Here is an 18,913-nt window from a genome sequence, read left to right on the forward strand (position 1 = left end):
ACTAAGCAGATTCAGAAGGATGTAGGTTGCAGTAGGTACTGGGAGATGAAGAAGCTTGCACAGGATAGAGTGGCATGGAGGGCTGCATCAAACCAGTTTCAGGACTGAAGACCACAACAACAACAACATTTGTAAAAAAAGTATTGTATGCCAGGAGTAAAACTGTAAATATATATGTATACGAATTAGCTTATTTTAAATTGATCTAAACTTGCAAATACTTTGACATGTCCTATATCCTTGTAAAAAGAGATCTACAGATGAATAAAGCTACTACTACTACTACTACTACCGAATGTCAGATGGCATTTGAGAAATTTAAAGCAAGCACCGACATTGGTCCCGGATTCGTTATTCCCCGATTTTGAAAAAAAAAATTATTCTGTTTTGTGATGCGAGTAATACAGTTCTTGGTAGTGTCCTAGGACAGAATATGCAAGTAGCATCCTGTAGCATACACATCCTCTCAGTTGAACAAAACAGAGCAAATTTATTCCATAACTGAAAAGAAGATACGAGCAGCAGTTTATGGTGTTACATACCTCCGCTGCTATTTATGTGGCCAAAAGTTTATGGTAGTGGCAGATCATGCTGCTCTTAAATGATTGAAGGACCTTTGCAGCAGGTTAACAAGATGTGGACTCGGTGTGAGTGAGTTTAATTACAAGATAATGCACAAGCCACGAAAAAGGCATGCTAACACAGACAGTTTGAATAGAAAAATTGCAGCTCTACAAACACTTGGCAGGAGCGTTGCTGAATGGCGAAAGGTGCAAAGTGCTGATGCTGACTGTCAATGGGGCAAGTTGCAATCTCAGTTCGTGACATGTGACAGCTTGCTGTGAGGAGCAACAAAGTGTGAGTTATGAGTGGTAGAACGTGCAGCGTTCGTGAACAGAGTCTTGGCACAAGCACATGAGCATATGTTTTCAGGCCATGGTAGACGAAGAACAACTGATAGATGAATTGCCAGAAAATTTTTGTGGATGACTTGAAAACGAGGTGTCGAGTAATATGTCAGGAACTGTGTACCCTGTGCACAACAAGCTCATATTAGCCACTGACCGATTCAGTTGCAATGTTTACCAGAAGCACCTACACCATTTGAAATGCTTGAATTGGAGTTTCAGATCAATTTAACGAAACACCAACAGGAAAGAAATACATGTTGACTGTAATTGACCATTTTCCGTGTCATATACTAATAGCTGTAATGCATGACAGAAAAGTGAGTGCAGTTGCTCAAGTGTTAGTAAATAAATGGTCGCTCACATTTCGCATACTGGACACGTCATTTACAGTCCAGTGTACCAATTTCATATCCGATCTTATGAAGCAGTTGTGTCAATTGGTCCAAATTCGCAAGCTGTGAACAAGCCCCTTCCCCCCTCAAGCCAGTGGAAGAACAGAGAGAGTTCACTGCACGATTCTGAAGATTTTGAGCTCCAGTAATCATTAAAATTTGGACTTACATTTAAATTTTGTAATTGCTGCTTACAATTCTAAAGTCCTTAAGTCTTCTGGTCTTTCGCCTTAGTAAATGTCTTCATGCAGGCTCTCCGAATACAAACCATTGCATATAGGAAAGATTACCCAAGAATGTTTCTGCAGGACTAAATACATTAAAAGGTGGTGTACTAGATGCAGTGATATGTTTCGGGTCTACTGAATTATGGGATACAACCTGTTGGCTTTGACAAATGACGTCATAGGTTGCCTATGGATATTAATGTCTTTACTTTCCCGCCATCGATAATAAATTGGTTGTCTGCTGTGGATAAGCGCTATCATTGCACATTCAAAAATTGAATGTGGTTTTAAAAGAGAGCGCTAGACATTGCGTTATTTTTTTTCCTATTCATTGATTTAAATAATTGGTTGTATGCAATTCATTCGGTACTTAACTTCATTCTTAGTGAGTATGAGAAAATTTGGACTAATAGTTTTTTATTTTAAGAGAATTATTAGTTTTTCGTTTTCGTTTGTAGGTATGGATTTATCTGTTCCAATGAATGTGGATGATTTAAAGGAGGCTATGGGCGTAGACATGTTGGCCACGATTCGATTTTTACAAATGTGTGGTCTTGTTGCCGATTATGTTCGAAGCCGTGAGTGGGGCGAACATATGCACCTGAAAAGTGTGTCTGCTCTCCGTACTCACGACTTATTCGTATGGTGCTGCAGCAAAGATAGGTTGTGGCGGTTATAACGATATGTTTACGTAATGTGTATACATAAACATACAGTTATAAATGTCCCCGTTCGTAGTCGCTAATTATAACAATATGTTACTTTTGTGCTGTAACATATAGCTATAATCAGCGGTGGAAACATATCTGCGAACGCCGACTGTGTGCGGCTGTTTCTTGTTGGATCGTCTGATCAGTCGGAAGTTGCAGTGCAGAGGAGAGTAAACGCCTATTCAAAATATAATTATTTTGGATAGCTCAACATGAATTTCCTAAGGGACCGTAGTTTATCATGCATTTACCAGTAGAATATGGCGCGGAGAAAATATTTCGCCGCATGCAACTTCCGTCCGAACTCGACGAAAGAATTCGTGACTGTGAACTCTCTATTTGGCAGAAACATATAGAAAATTAAATAATTTCATGAAGAAGTGAGACATAGATTCTATAGTAAATGAGTAGTCCATACACCAGTTCCATTCAACTCTGAATTTATGGCAATTAATAGACGAACTTACACTGCAATGAAGGATTTAACATGGATGTCGTTTTGACTGGAACTTCTCTTAATGAAAACAATCCCTTCGACGTTTTCACATACACGTCGCACAATAAATCTACTGCTAGGCACTTTTAGTATTACACATTCACTTTTCACAAAAACAATATTATTTTGAACGATAATAATACGGCGGCAAGACATGCGCGTCCGACACAAGAGACAAGAGAAGAATGAGTAACTGTTCATCGAGAATATCTCGTACCTCAAAAAAAAATGTGTAAAAGTGTTCTTCTTCTGTCTGTTTTTCGCGCCGCGGTTTTCAAAGTCAATAACTCACTGACTCACTGCATCTCTGACGGCGCTTCGACAATAAACAAGTTACGTCACAGGTCGTTCACCTTTTACATTCTCGCAACATTATTTGCTAACTGTAGCTGTTGCCGAGCGACTGCTCGATTAGTGAATGATTTAAAATGATAAGACAATCACATAATGTTACACGGTCCATTAGACGAGTCGCATTTTGGCAAAAGTAAGTACAATGGGGGGAAACTCTGGTAGGATTATGGGTTGGGGGGGGGGGGGGTAGTTTCAGGTCCAGAATGCGTCGATGTAGTTCTTACAGTAGTTCCCAATCGAAAGAAGGAAGTTATGGTCACGTTAATTCAACATCATATTGCAGAGGGTACTGTAGTAATTTCAAATGGTTTTTCTTCATATAAAGAACAGGGGTTATCAGCATCTAGTTGTTAATCACAATACTGAATTCAGATCTTTATCCACTGGGGCTTGTACAAATAGCATAGAAGGTCATTAATCAGCTATAAAATCTGTTGTAGGGAGGGGGAATTGACGGATTTCGTCACTACAGAGTCACAGAGGAATATTCATGGAGGTGTAGTGTACCTGATTCATACTGCCCTTTTAAGTGTTTTCTTAAAAGTGTTGGTCAAATGTATCGTCCAAAATTTATTAGTTAATTTCAGATTGGTATGGGGGTTGGGGGTGAATGTGTGTGTTTTCATAATGTTGTGTTTCTTGTGTATGTGGGTATGTGATTTTTGTTGATGTCTTTCTAGGTGAGCATCGGTTTTTTTGCAGAGGAGTTTTCGTGTGGTAAGTTCAGTTTTTTATGTTTGTGTTTTACTGCATTTGTCTTTTTTGATGTAATTCATTGTTGTATTACATCGTTACTTATGTTTTTGTCAACTGCAGTACATAATACAAATTTTGCAGCTGTTGCTCTCTTCCCATCCCCAGCACTAGTATCAGTACGATTTTTTCGATTCTATACTAGCACTGCTGAAGGCGGAAAGACCGACACACGTAAAATTGTATCCCGTACTTCAGTTGGCGTATACAGGTCAACTGAAGGATGGGATACAGATACTAGATAGACGACAAAAGCGATATATGTAACACAGATGTGATTTGGCTGTATACGTCAACTGAAGTCGTTATTTCCAATTCGCTACTACTACTATACTATTCTTCAGTTGACCTATATCGCTCAACTAAACAATGGGATACAAATTAAACTGCTGTTGATTTTATTGTCGTCGCTAGCAAGGCTATAACTTTCAGTCGATACTATTAGCGCCCAACACAAAAAAAATTGTACCCCATTCTGAAGTATGGGATACAAATTTTATGTGTGTCGTCTTCTTGCGCCTTCACGTAGTTTGCCAATCTGATGTGAGGTGTTCTATGGTACTGCTACTTCTATCACTTTTTTCCCCTTTATTTTCCACAGAAGTACTAGGACACAAACAAGCGATATCCTTAAAATTAAGCCCGCATCTCGTGGTCGTGCGGTAGCGTTCTCGCTTCCCACGCCCGGGTTCCCGGGTTCGATTCCCGGCGGGGTCAGGGATTTTCTCTGCCTCGTGATGGCTGGGTGTTGTGTGATGTCCTTAGGTTAGTTAGGTTTAAGTAGTTCTAAGTTCTAGGGGACTGATGACCTAAGATGTTAAGTCCCATAGTGCTCAGAGCCATTTGAACCATTTTTTGAACCTTAAAATTAAAGTCAAAATACTACTGGCATTTGTATATGTCTACCATATTTCTTCTCTCCTGCATTCCTTTGTTTCTGAAAACTCCTCTCAGCCGTTAAATCTGCGTAATAAATGATCTCTGGCAAATTCTGACGTCATTGGTCTAAGCGTTAGCTGTTGAGGTTGTATCCTGTTCTTCAGTAGACCCTATGTTTCAATGATGGAGTGATAGGAAGGTTTAAAGTCCTGAGAAATTTATATATAAAATGTGGCTCTTATATGGAAGATCAACTGCTTGTGTGTGACAAACAATGGGTCCATCAAGCTGAAAGATTAGCTCTTCAAGTTACCAAAGAAGCAAGAAGTGCTGAAAGCAATGCCAAGAGGAAGCTTGAAGATGAAGAAATGCTGCAGGATGAAGATTATGTTTCAGGAATGTTCTGAGGCACAGTTTTATTGGATTCATATCTTCATTCACAATTTCTCACAAGTTGTATTTTTCAGAATTCAGGTATTTTCTAAAGTTTATAAATCATTGCTCTAATTCTTTTCTGTAACTTGCAACAGTCCATACTTATGTTGTAGACCTAAGATTTTTTTTATATCTCTTCGATTATTCTTTCACATTTAAAGACTTTGCAAGAGTGTATTTTCTGTTAAACAATGTGTTGTGGCAATTTGTTCATCTATAGTGCTGTAGTATTTCTATAATATTGAAAGAGTCTGCAATAGCGTAGTTGTTGTTAAATAATGTGCTGCAGTAATTGGTTAACTTTGTATTTCGAGTAGACATGTCAGTATTTGGAAAAAATTGTTATGAATTGCAACAAATGAACCCAAAATAGCAATTAATTTTTGGATTACATACATGTTTTCTTAATCTGCATGGGAATGATGGCTGGTCTCTAGTGGCACTTCAAATGTCTAAATTTGAATGATTGGAATAATAATAAAATTAATTTGTTAATTGTAAGAAATATCTGCACGGATGGTGAGCAACAGTACATGAATGATAAATAATTCAGATTGTTTAGGCACTTTTGAGCACAGGCATGATGCGGTTGGCTAAGAGCATGATGACGTCGGCATTGACATAATATGATGTTAATATGACATGACACTGACGTGATGTGATGCTGCTGATGTGATGTGGAGAGGAGTGGGACGAAATTTGCGTAGCTGGAATAATAATGAAATTAATTTGTTATTATTGTTACTTATAACAGATCCTCACTCCCTGATTCCAAACAAACCCTATGGTGCACAGAATAAGACTGATGTTCCCCACACAATTGCTTTAGTTATAAAAGATAGTCCATGATTGATAACTAATTCAGAGTTTTTTTGATACTTTTCAGTAAAAGCTGTATTTTTATTGCCTCAGAGCATCATGATATCGACACTGGTGTGATAGAACATTGATGTGATACGGCATTAACGTGACGCAATGTTGACATGGTGTGACATTGATGTGATGTGACACAGTGTTGAAATGACAAGATTTTGACGTGAAGTAGAGTGCAGTGAGGCGAAACCCATGTAATTACCACAATAAAAAATTATTTATTATTAATATTATTTATAACAAATACTCAAACTACAGGTCCTAACAAACCTGATCCTCTCCTTATGGTGCGCAGAACAATTGTGACTTCACCTATGCAATTGCTTTACTTATAAAGAATGAAGAGAGAGAGAGCTCATATCCTATTGGTTCAAGGGGTGGAGGAAGAGGTGACCTTGAATATACAACATATGCGTGCATGGGCAGGGTTGCTGAAAGTGTTATCAGTTGATTAAACTGGTTATGATCAGCAGTGTCTCAGGTATGCTGGCAAGCTTGGAGGGGGGCAGGGGAGGGCAATGATCTTGAATGTATCTCACACAACTGCATCAGGTATGTGGACAGACAGTTGTTACCCTGGGTGATTCGCCCAATCACTTAGGTGTAACATAGCAATTTGGAAGTCTTATCTTACTTTAGCAGTGGATTAAACTGGTTTTAACCATTTCTTGGCTAGAACTGGCCTTGATAGCTACTCATATCAAATAGCATAAAATCGTAACCACTGTTGTTAAATAGTGAAATGTATTACACTGTCAATAATTTAACGCCATAGGTTTCATATCGCCACGTAACATGTGCCTTAAAAATCTGGTAATTGTCTGAGCGGTTGTAATAAATAGGTACTTATTACCAATCTTTGGTGGTGGAACTGTGACGATTCTTTAAATACTTACAAGCTATAGAGCGCCGCCTTCACAAAGAAAGTTTGAATTATCTGAGTAGAACGACCGTTGCTGCAGAGACAAATATCACTGGCAATAGGAACAGAGAAGAACCTGGAATCAGTTTTTCTCTGTCACCTGCAGAGAAAAAACCTACTGTATAATTAATGTCTGTCTATAAACACCCCAGCATCACCCATTCCTAAGCCAAGATTACTTTGTCTGAGAGGAGTACAAATCTGGCAGCAGATACCATAACCAAATCTGATTGGCAACACAAACTGAGGACACTAGCAATTAGATGATCACCATCGTACAGTATACAAACCAGCTGCATAATCATGTTGTTTCTGCTGTGCTCACAGCAGTCCTGGTAACTGAGAAGAGTCCCTCTATTTGGTGTAGTGTGAGATTTGTATCAGAGGCAGATACCAGTTCTGGCTTGATATACAAACAGAACCCATCCAAAATTTTTCAGTCTCCTATGGAAGAAAAACGTTTGCATTATTATTTCCTCTCTAGTCACTTTCCCCACAGCAACACTCACAGCAGAGCTGATGCCTCAGCTGGACAGAGAACCAGTGTGGCTGCAGAGACAGTAACAGTAACAGGATCCCACAGGTGATCCGAATAGAGGACGATCAGACACAGTCATATTATCTCCCCAGAGATTATGGCGCTATAGAAGATCCCTGAGATGGGTTGAGTATGATAATAACATGAGAAACAGTAGCTGGATGTGGCTAGTGATGCAAACACAGGATTCCTGGAATTAGCTGTGTAATTTTTCTCTCCTCATAATCCTCCCCCTCTACTACAGTGTCTGCGAAAAGTCCCTCAACAGAGTGGAAAACAAGTGCAGCAGCATACACAACAAACAGATACGGCTGATGCTGCAAACAAAGGGTGACTGGATTCGGTCATGCTCCATCAGCAAAGGAAGAAAACCGAGCTGTGTAATTTTCCCCTCTCTATATTCCCCCCAGCAGCCATCACACTAGAGAAGATTCCTTCTACAGCATGGAGTTCAAGTAGAACAGCAGGTATACCACTGCTGGCAGTGGGAGCAGATAACTCCCTATATCACTCATTCTCCATCACCTACTGAAGAGGAACCAGCTGGATGAATGTTTTCTCTTCATAGTATCACAAGCTACCCTGCCACCTGAAGGTATTCTCAGAAGTATCAATATGACAGTAGAGACAGCTAACAGATCTTGCCGGCGATACAAAAAGAGGAGGCCAGCCTTTGTCACCTAGGAAGATCATCTAGCTGTGCAATATACCCCTTTCTATAATGAGACCAGAAATTTCAAACTAATGTGTGGCGCACGAGTACAGAAGAGATGTGGCTCCAGACATGCAACGTTTGGCGAGTACCTAGTGGGCGCTCAACGAATGCTGAACAGGAGAGATGTTCGTCACGATGAAAAGAAGTACTCAAACGGCCTGAACTAGATATGTGCACATTACCATGGCCTGAGACGAACTGCTAACAACGAATATTCGCCGATCAGCATCTCTACTGACTAGAAGGATACCTGGAAATTGTAATTAATGTAGTAGCCACAGTATAAAGTGTAACATTGCTGAGAATTAATCTGGGCCCATGGACAAACGCTTCTGTGTTAATCAATGGATCTAATTTTTATTCTGCTGCACTTCATTGGTCTAGGAAAAATGCCCCTTCTGAAAGAACAGAATATTTGTACAATCTGTCTAGTTTTCAATCAGTGTGGATATTCAACCTGTGACACCGAGTGTAACTTCACACGACACCTCTATCACTCTGAATATGAGATAATAGTCATAATACTAATAATAATAATAATACGAGTGTTGCCCAGAAACTAATGTACGCATTTTTTTCCTTAGCCTAAAACAATGCTATGAATGCGAAATGTTACATGTATATTATTTGAAGTCTCCTGAGTGAGCACACCAAGCATCTGTCACTTCCGATAGATAGCGTAGCTGCAGAACAGTTTCAAAATAGCTTCTGTAGGAGATGTACGTTACAAGCAACGTGCTGTCATTGAATTTCTCACTGCACATTTCTCACTCTTGTGCAAAGTGTATGGAGCATCTGCTGTCGACAGAAGTACAGCCAGTCGCTGGGCACGGAGGGTGAGGTCATCAGAAGGCGCTTCGGCGGAGCTCCACAATTTGCAGCGGTCCTGAAGACCATCCATGGCTGTCACACCTGACTTATTGCAGCGAGCTGATGCTTGAGCCATTAAGGTACGCCATTCGTGGAAGACATTTTGAGGACGATGAGGACGTGATTCACACAGTGAAGCGCTGGCTCTGCTACTGGGACAAGGATTGGTACTGAAAGGCATGCCCTTGTTTAGTGGTGGAGGAAGGCCATAAAATGGGATGGAGATTATGTGGAAAAATAGGTTGTGTAGATAAAACATCATTCTTTCATGTATGTAATGCTCATTATGTTCAATAAAGAATTGTTGAAGAAAAAAATGTGGTGCATTACTTTCTGGGCAACCTTCGTAATTCTTTGTAGCACAATGGCCTGGTGCAACGTTTTCAGTTGGATGCCATTCAGCAACTTTTGTGTTCCTAATCTTCTCCAGCAATACTATTAGCGAGAGCGGACCTCACATGGAATCCAAACCAAGTGTCGTTCCTGGCGAATAATCCAATCACTGAGAGATGAAGGCCAGGTTAAGGCCGAGTGAAATATTCCAATGATCGACCAGAATTCGGTCTTGCTTTCTTTCGGTTCCCAGCCATGTCGTTTACCATTATCCAACTAGACCTGATTGAAAATGGGATGTCACGTGCTGATTAAGTTCTTTTTGCTAGTATCTTTGTATGCTAATTTCACATCAGCAGATAGCCAATATTCATGTCAACAAATTTTGTGTTCATTGGATTATCTATGATATTAATGTGACAGAATTATTTCCCCCCTTCAAATTCATGTAGTTTGTTGTCTTTATTCTGTTTTGGTTTGTTATTTACTGACTTAATGCAAAACATGCATGAGCATTTAATTTGCTTTCTCCACCTAGAGACCCATTGTTTCATCTGTGATTATAGTATTGCAGTCATCCACAAAGAGAATTATTTCCACATGCCAAACATTTTCTGGAAACTCACTGCTGTACTTTGGACTTCATACATATGTACTAAAATTTTTTGTCATTTGAGAGATGCATTATTTCTATCCTTGCTACTGCCCTTATTTATAGTGATTCTAGCTTGTTTGCTACAGTTAAATATTCAACAGTCTCAGTGGTCATAAACAGATCTAGACATATGCATGATATAACAGTTAGCATTGGCTAGTGTACGAAATATTGCTTTTGTATTCTTCACAGTGGTTGATTCTGTTTCTTTGGAAATCAAACTGTGCTTGTCTGGAGACATTATATGTGTTCAGGTAATTCATTAAACTATCTTGACAACCAGATATATAATTTTTTAGAATGATGATGTTTTAGATATTATAAAAAGTTATATGAGCTGAAATACACATTTGTTATGTTAATTAATGTGTATTGCATTATTTTTCAGAATATTATTAAAACATGCAGCTCAGTAGCCTTATTTATACTATTATTCAGCTTACTACAAGCATACTGCAACACACTTGCTGAACAAATCTAGGTTCATTGACATGGTCTGTATATTTATGATGTAAAAATTTATCATCTACCAGTTTCTTTCATAATGTAATAAAACAGCACAACTCCAATACTACATTGGAATTATGGAAGGTGATTGTTTTGTTGCCATATATAATTCAGATCGTTGTTTCCTGCCATCAGAGGGGTCCTGTGATGGCCCAACACAGCTCCCTCTGATCTGAATGTGTTGTATCCATTTACAAATGGGTTTTATACAATTTTTATACTAAACAAAGATTGATTATAAAGTTTGTCTAAAGTTCTGTTCATCACTGTGATATCCCACTCAGCTCATAGCGTAGGAGAGACAGAAAGAACGAAATGCACACTTCGCTCACTTTCTGCTTAGTCATCACAAGCAAAGGACATTTCTAGCAATCATATTTGTTTTGCAATTATTCCATTAGCATCTGAATAAGAGAGATGAGTTTCCTTTTATAATAAAGCTTTTGCAAATACTTCACCTTTCTAACAGCTGAATTATTAATGTTGTAGTAGCTTCATTTGTACATCAGAAATAACTGAAGCCAGCCGCACTGGTCTAGCAGTTCTAGGCGCTCAGTCTGGAACCGCGCGACTGCTACAGTCACAGGTTCGAATCCTGCCTTGGGCGTGGATGTGTGTGATGTCCTTAGGTTAGTTAGGTTTAAGTAGTTCTAAGTCCTAGGAGACTGATGACCACAGATGTTAAGTCCCATAGTGCTCAGAGCCATTTGAACCATTGAACCAAATAACTGAAATAATAGCTCCTGCGTTATAGAAAAGGTATTTTGTAATTATGTAGGGTTGAGAACATTAATTTATGGAACAGAAGGGAGGATTACAACCATTGCTTTATATATAGCAGAAAAGAGAAATATGGTAGTAAAGTAGCAATCTCTGTTGTGAGAGAGTGGCAACTATAAAGTAATAGATGTCAGCCATTTTAGCATTGTGAGTATTAGACCAATTAAAGCAAGTACAAGAAAGAGACAATAATTATTCTAGGTTTCTACAAATTTTCCTGTGGTGGCACAGAAAACATGATATTAACTGCCCACATCATCATTGACATCCTACCTACAGAATTCAGTTTAAAAAATTAATATTGGCACTAAATCAGTTTAACTGAATTTTCTTGATAAATGAGTGTACTAGAGAGGTTGAAAGGTGTGCATCAGCGACATAACGAGAAGTAAGGAGATAAGAAAATGTTAAAATTTTAATTCTCTCTGGAGAATCTGTGAGTGAAATCACATATTTAAGTTTAAAGTGAGCTACAAACTTCTCAAATTGCAGCAGCTCTACTTTCAGCAATTAAAGTCTCCTCAAGAAAATTACATTTCTCTTTCAAATTATTCAAATTTGTTATTCTATAAAGTAACAGCTGTTATTCTTTTCATCGTTTTCTTTTACATGATACAAAGTAGAATTAATTGCTAACTATCAGAATATATCCAAGAGCAACTGCAAAGCCCTTACTGATGTTAACACTATTTATTTTACATTCGATTCCTATTTCTATCTTTATCTTGGATATCCATGGAGTAGATCAAAACAAAGGATCCCACGGCACTACGTATGGTGTTAGTATTTTTGCAGTATCTGTTGTGATGTCGCAATTTCTGCTAACAAACTCCATCAATCGTACATAGACAGCCACATTTTCATTCTTTCAGCTATTACCGAACTAACCTAGAAAATCCAATACCCAGCCAAATTCTTACTCGTTTATAAATATCTACATACAGTATTTATGCGTGAACCACATGAACCTGTATTCAGGGTGGCAAATTAAGAATTTCAAAAAGTTCAAAAAGAAGAAGAAGAACAGGACTGATGGTTGGTGGAATTTTTATTAGCGAAGTGTAAATCGTAGGTAGACGGATGGAGATATGTACGTGATGCAACTGGTAACTCTGTCTCTGTGATGTTTTTGTGTGACAGTAATGGACAGAAACTTTGATGTAGTGTGGTATCTGCTTGGTGCTTTTATTGCTGTTAGGGTGTGTTTCTCCCTGTTTTATCAATATGATGATGTCATGATAGAAATTAAACATCAATATCGACAGTAGTAAATGTCTTAGTCGCACAGGCTACAGAAAATTAGTTGAACAAAAGGGGTGGAGAGAAAAGGAAGTGTTAGATCGAACGCCAAAGTTACATACGTTTCTCGTTAACAAAGGACTAGTTTCTGTAGCTGTAAGTTCTTTCTCTCCTGACAACTTGAAACCTGTAAATGTTTCACAGTGGATCGGCAGTTGTGTCAAAAGCTCCATGTTAGTGAATCTTGAACTGATAAACAACATACAAATATTTCCGCAGCAAGTAAACCAAAGCCAGGCCTAGAGGAAGTTTCATCAGACTTTACAGTTGATGAAGATCCTTACTTGTGGGAAGTCACTGAAAAACATTAGATTACATATACACATACAACATGGAATTAATCAAAATGTGAACTGTGATTTTGTAAAGTAAGAGCGAGTATATTCTGATAAACCAAGATTTATTTCCAAGGATTTGTATAAGAGAAAACTGTTGAATGGCGACATCGTGCAATGCAATTACTCGATTCATATTGCAATCAGGGATCATTTTACTGTGCACCTGTAAACTGTTTGGGGGTTCATCCCAGTTCAGTGCAAGTCGCTTTAATGATTATTAATCAAAGGGTAACTGAACATGAAAATTACAGGCACTTCGTTATTGTCTTGCAAGTTTCAAAGAAAGGGGAAATACTCTACATAGAGTTAATAAACAATTTATTATTCAGTTACAAGATGAAATGAAGTATTGGAGAAATTTAGTACACAGGATAGTAGCTGTAGTGAAAAACATTTCTTCGAGATGGTTGCTATTGCATGGAGATGACGAACAATTTGTTTCCTCATGGACTTGTAATTTTATGATGTGTTTATAGCTGATATCTGAATTTGATTCATTCTTAGGAGGCCATAGAGCTAAATATGGAAAGCAGGGTAAAGGAAACACCAAAAATTTATAATTTAGTACTTATTACGTAATTATAAATATTCTGGGGAAGTCTATCACAAGAAAGATCAAAAGGAGATAACTGATCCAAAGTATTTATCCTTTATTGTGGATGTGGATTCCACCCCTGAAGTTCAATGCTGTGATCAATTAAGTTTCACTATACAATATGTGAAAAAAGATGGAGTACCATAAGAGCAGTTTGTAAAGTTTATGAGAAATGCTGGTCATATGGAAAAAGAATTGACAGATACATTATTTAAGTTCCTTAACTGCCATGGATTAGATATAAACAATTACTTTGGCCAAACTTATGACAATGATGTAAATATGTTGGGAATCTACTCTCTACCACAAGCCTCAATCAAACACTTCAGTCCCTTGGCAATTTTCATCTGCTGCTCAGCTCATTCCCTGAATCTGGTAGGATCAAGTGCAGAAACATGCTGTAAAATGGCTACAACATTTCTTGAACTGCTACAAAGAATTTACAATTTTTTTGGTGATCTACAGAAAATTCAGCAATCAATTTGTTTGAGTTTGAAGTGTCTCTGCATTACAAGATGTTCAGCTCGAAAAGATGCCTGCAAAGACATAAATTTGAATTGCAATGCAGTCAATAAAGCTTTAAAGTTCATTTCTGAAGCGTAAATCGAGAAAGCTGTGATTAAATAAGAAGCAAAAGTAATATTTTAAAAGCTTAACTCGAAAGTATTCCATTCATGGCTACAATGTGGGGAGTATTTTGTAACGTTTCAGTACGGTGAGTAGAAGTAGACGTACCTGCAGTAGTGAAATTATATTATACGTTACTTCTTCCTTTCATAGATAAGATGACAAAGTCTTTTGAAGTGTACAAAAAGTTTGGGGAGAGGAAACTGGAGGTTGTACGACCAGTACAAATAAACAAAACTACAGGAAACAAAAGAAGTCCTCTGAGGACTCAGACCCTTAGTTAGAAAATGAAACTGTGGTTCTCAAAGCTGATGGTGTCACGTTGAAGACCAGTTATTTAATTGTATTGGACAGACTGTTCACAGAGATCAATAAGCATCTTCGTGCCTACAAAGGATTTACTGAAAAGTTCTTGTTCTTATCTGGTTTGACGAAAATGGACCCTGATAAAGTCTATAACGCTGAAAAAGGGGTTGCAGCATGTTTTCTAAGAGAATATAAAGCAGTTTTTGGAACAGAATTTGTCCAAATCAAAAGCTTCCTTTTATATTCTGTGTGTGAGAACGGTCCTTCTTTGTCTGTCTTAAATAAAATGCTAAGATATGCTTTGATATTTATCCAGACAGCAGAATCGCTCTTCTAATTTATTTGAGTACACCAACAATTCACTGCTCTGCTGAACGGCCTTCTCAACTTTTTGAATGGTCAAGAATTACTTGTGTGGTTCTCAGACTCAGGAACATTTTAAATATTGTACTATCAATAGAAAATAACATGACAATGAAGCTGGACTTTGAGTGTACAATACATGTGTTTGCTGATAGCAAGTCAAGAAGAAATCCACTGAACTGCTGATGTTCTGTGTTCATATACTAATCCTTTTTTCGTTTCTATTGAGTTTACCTTTGTGTACCTGTGTGTGTTTAATAATAGTGTATGTTTGGCGTCTCCCTCCTGAATGTTGGATACGCTGCAAAGAATCTTCCTGCTCTGACCTCGAGATTAATTACCATCATTCTGTATAATATTTTTGGGCCCATGGGCATAATGTTACCTAAATATGGGGCTGAGTTTATCGTTCAAATCCAAAATATAAATACAAAATACATAAATAGATTATAGTTAGAGGGTGACACTATGTTAAGGAAATATTGTGATTTTTAGGTAATTTATAAATATATGGAATTTCTAACATATAGAACCAAAACTTTTCTTTGATTAGTTGTCAGGGTTTTGGATTGGAAGTCAAATGTACTATTTATGTTAGAAAGAGAATTATTCATCATTAAATGAAATATATAGGATTAACCACACTCAATCTTCGAAGTGTGAGTATCATGCTATAGCTTTAAATCCAAAGTGCTGTCTTAATGACAATTTATTTATTGAGTATTGAAATAAAAAATCTGATAAGAAGCTTGTGCCAGTAATAACATGTATTCTGTGGAATTCTGTTGCAACAAAAGCTGTGGATCCATAAACCCCATTAGCAATAGTGAAAGGTGTTTCTCAGTATTCATGTGCAGGCAATATACTGAAATATAATACTAAAAATATTGTGAAAATACACCTTGTTATGCTTGTGGTTGATTATATTCTGAAAGTCTATGATGTGTACATTTCAGAGATACTCCTGGTCCAAGAATTATAGCTACATTACGTAAAGGAATTTGTATAGGACTGAAAGGTTGGATTCATGTTTGAGGTTGTAGTATTTCTAATTCAATTGTTGGTGTTAGTCTTCTCCTAAAGAAACCTCAGGAGAATGGTGCAAAGAACAGAAATTCAGATGCAATAAGGAAAACTCTTTCTCATTCTAATACAAATAAACAAATCCTGTATGTAATCCTTGATATTTACATCTTCATATTATATCTCATCATCACTGAATTATTGTACATAATGTAATAGAATTCCAAATGGAATTATAAATAGGTTAATATTACAAAAATAAAATTATTTAGTCAGCTCTAATTCTCTAACTTTGCTCCAGTTGCTCCTGTTAGTGGTTAAAGTATAGTAAGTGAAATGAGTGATTTGAGTGAGCTGTTAACATTTGTTTTTAATATACTAGTCTAGAATAACGAGTTCTTAGAATGGAGATTAACAAAAACTTGAATTACTGTAGCTGTTGAATCTCGAATTAATAATAAATTTATTGCTAGTGATGGTCCCGTGTTTCATAATGGTGTTAATAAGTATCCTGCCATTGTGTCTGCTGTCACTCGAAGTGTTAGTGTTCCTTGATGGATAACATTTTGAATTGTCTCTATTAAACCCATAAATAATATCAATACAGGAGTTGTACCTTAAGGGAACCGTATGTACAACTACATGGTTAGTGTGATTAATTCATTCAAATAATATAAATCTCAATTATATTAGTAAAGCAGCTGTGAATGTTAGTACTAGGTGACTAGCTCTGGCAAAAATGTATGGGAATAGTTGTATGAAATTATTAATTAATATTATAACGAAAATTGAAATAAAAAGAATGTTGTACCATTAAATGGTTTTGGTCCTATTAAGGTTTAAAATTTGTTATGTAAAGTTAAATTTAATTTATTGTTTAATTTATTTCAAATAATGTTAATTTGTGGAGGTGTTCATCAGTACAAAGAAAAAGGTACAGGGAAAGACAGAAAAAACAGCAATATAAGTCACTTAAGATTGAAATTAATAGCAACTGCATGGAAGCCAAGCCGAAATGGTTGCAGGCAAAATTCGAGGATATCAAAAAAGAAATTGTGAGCAGAAGGATTGTTTCAGCTTATAGAAAAGCCAAAACATTCTGTGGTGGGATTAAAACCGAAGGTGTCAACATTAAGAGATAAAGAAGAATTCCACTGGCAAACATAACGGATACAGCTGGTAGGTGGAAAGAGTACAGTAATATCTCAACTTACGCTACCATGTTTTACGCAAATCCAGAGTTATGCGTTCATCTGTGTGAGTGCCATCCACCAATATTTCCCCACTCTACCTGCATAGTGTTCGGCTTACAACATGTTCAGATGTGTTTCGTGTGAAATCGTTTCATCCATGGAGCTGGCTTGATTGATGGAATCTATGTTATCCAAATGAGCTAGAATAGATTCATTTACAACGAACAAGAAAAGAAAATTAGCCCGCATCTCGTGGTCGTGCGGTAGCGTTCTCGCTTCCCTCGCCCGGGTTCCCGGGTTCGATTCCCGGCGGGGTCAGGGATTTTCTCTGCCTCGTGATGGCTGGGTGTTGTGTGCTGTCCTTAGGTTAGTTAGGTTTAAGTAGTTCTAAGCTCTAGGGGACTGATGACCATAGATGTTAAGTCCCATAGTGCTCAGAGCCATTTGAACCATTTGAAAAGAAAATTATTGTCTTTCAAATGTAATTTTCAAAGACTTCGATGCAAGAAATAAAATATGTAGATTGGCAAAGACGTTTGATCTACTTGAATCAACAGTCAGAACAATTACAAAAGGTTGGCTTCAAGTATCATTCATAAACATCATGATATTATCACTCAGATAGAAACAATATTAAAATTATAGTGTAATAATTAAGCAAGAATAAAAAATTGTCCTATTGATCAAGAAATGATGTGCTCTAAAGATAGGTTTATATTTAAGCGCTCAAAATAAGAAGGTAGGAAGGTGGTCAGAGATGAAATGTTTAAAGTTAGAAACAGTTTGTATCGCTGATTCAAAAGTTATTGTAATCGGCATAGCATCACAAAAACTAAAGAGGTGGCAAGCACCGATAAGGAGACTGCATCACTCTATCAAGAGAAGCTCAAGGCAATGGTAAAAGAATGTGGCTATGCCGCCGGAACCATAGTCAATGTAGATGAAACTTATGTTATTGAAGAAAACGCTTAAAGGAACTTTTAGTGTGCATGAAAATTTTTTTCTCTGTTTGAAAGCTGTTAAAGATCGACTGACATTGATGGGTGGTGTGAATGCAGCTAGTGATTGTTGATTGTAAATTAAAAACTTTCCTAGCTTATTGCTCAGAAAAGTTACCTAAAGCTAGGTTTCTCGTTATCTGGAAGACGAATGCTAAATCTTGGGTGACCCTTTTGAGGACTACTTTGGTCATCACTTCACATCTGAAGTCAAACGTTATTGTTCATTAAAACAAATCCCATTTAAAGTGATCCTTATTCGAAAATGCACCAGGTCGTCCTCCTGTTACTCTAATTTCTACAAATATTTGAAAGTTGTATTCTTGGCACCAAATTCAACTGTGGACCAGAGAGACGATTGTTTATGCATCTGCATCAAGATATGAGACAAAACAATGAGCTCTCTGTTAAGGATTTTTACAACCAATTCAATGTTTTAGAGGCTGTGAGAATTATTGGACATTGTGGAATCAAATTGGACAAAACACTTAAATGGTGACTGGAAAAATTGTGTCCATTTAAATTTATGAGTAGATGGTGATGACATACAAGAACTCCTGGATTCACACAATCAGATGCTGACAATTTATGAGTTTATAGATATGTGTGAGCAAGAGTAAAACGTTGAGGAACCTGGTTCTTTGGACTCAGTTCCATCATAAGATCAAATAATCGTCGCAAACTATACAGAAGGCCTCAGTCCAATTAAAAAATGGTTACAATTTTTTGAAAAATAGAGACCAACGAAATGTACGTTTCTGATACAGAAAGGAGAATAAAAATTTTATTACCATTGTTACAAGGAAATTTTGCGTGAAAAG

The sequence above is a fragment of the Schistocerca cancellata genome, chromosome 3 (assembly GCF_023864275.1).
Source record: "Schistocerca cancellata isolate TAMUIC-IGC-003103 chromosome 3, iqSchCanc2.1, whole genome shotgun sequence".
Classification (NCBI taxonomy): domain Eukaryota; kingdom Metazoa; phylum Arthropoda; class Insecta; order Orthoptera; family Acrididae; genus Schistocerca; species Schistocerca cancellata.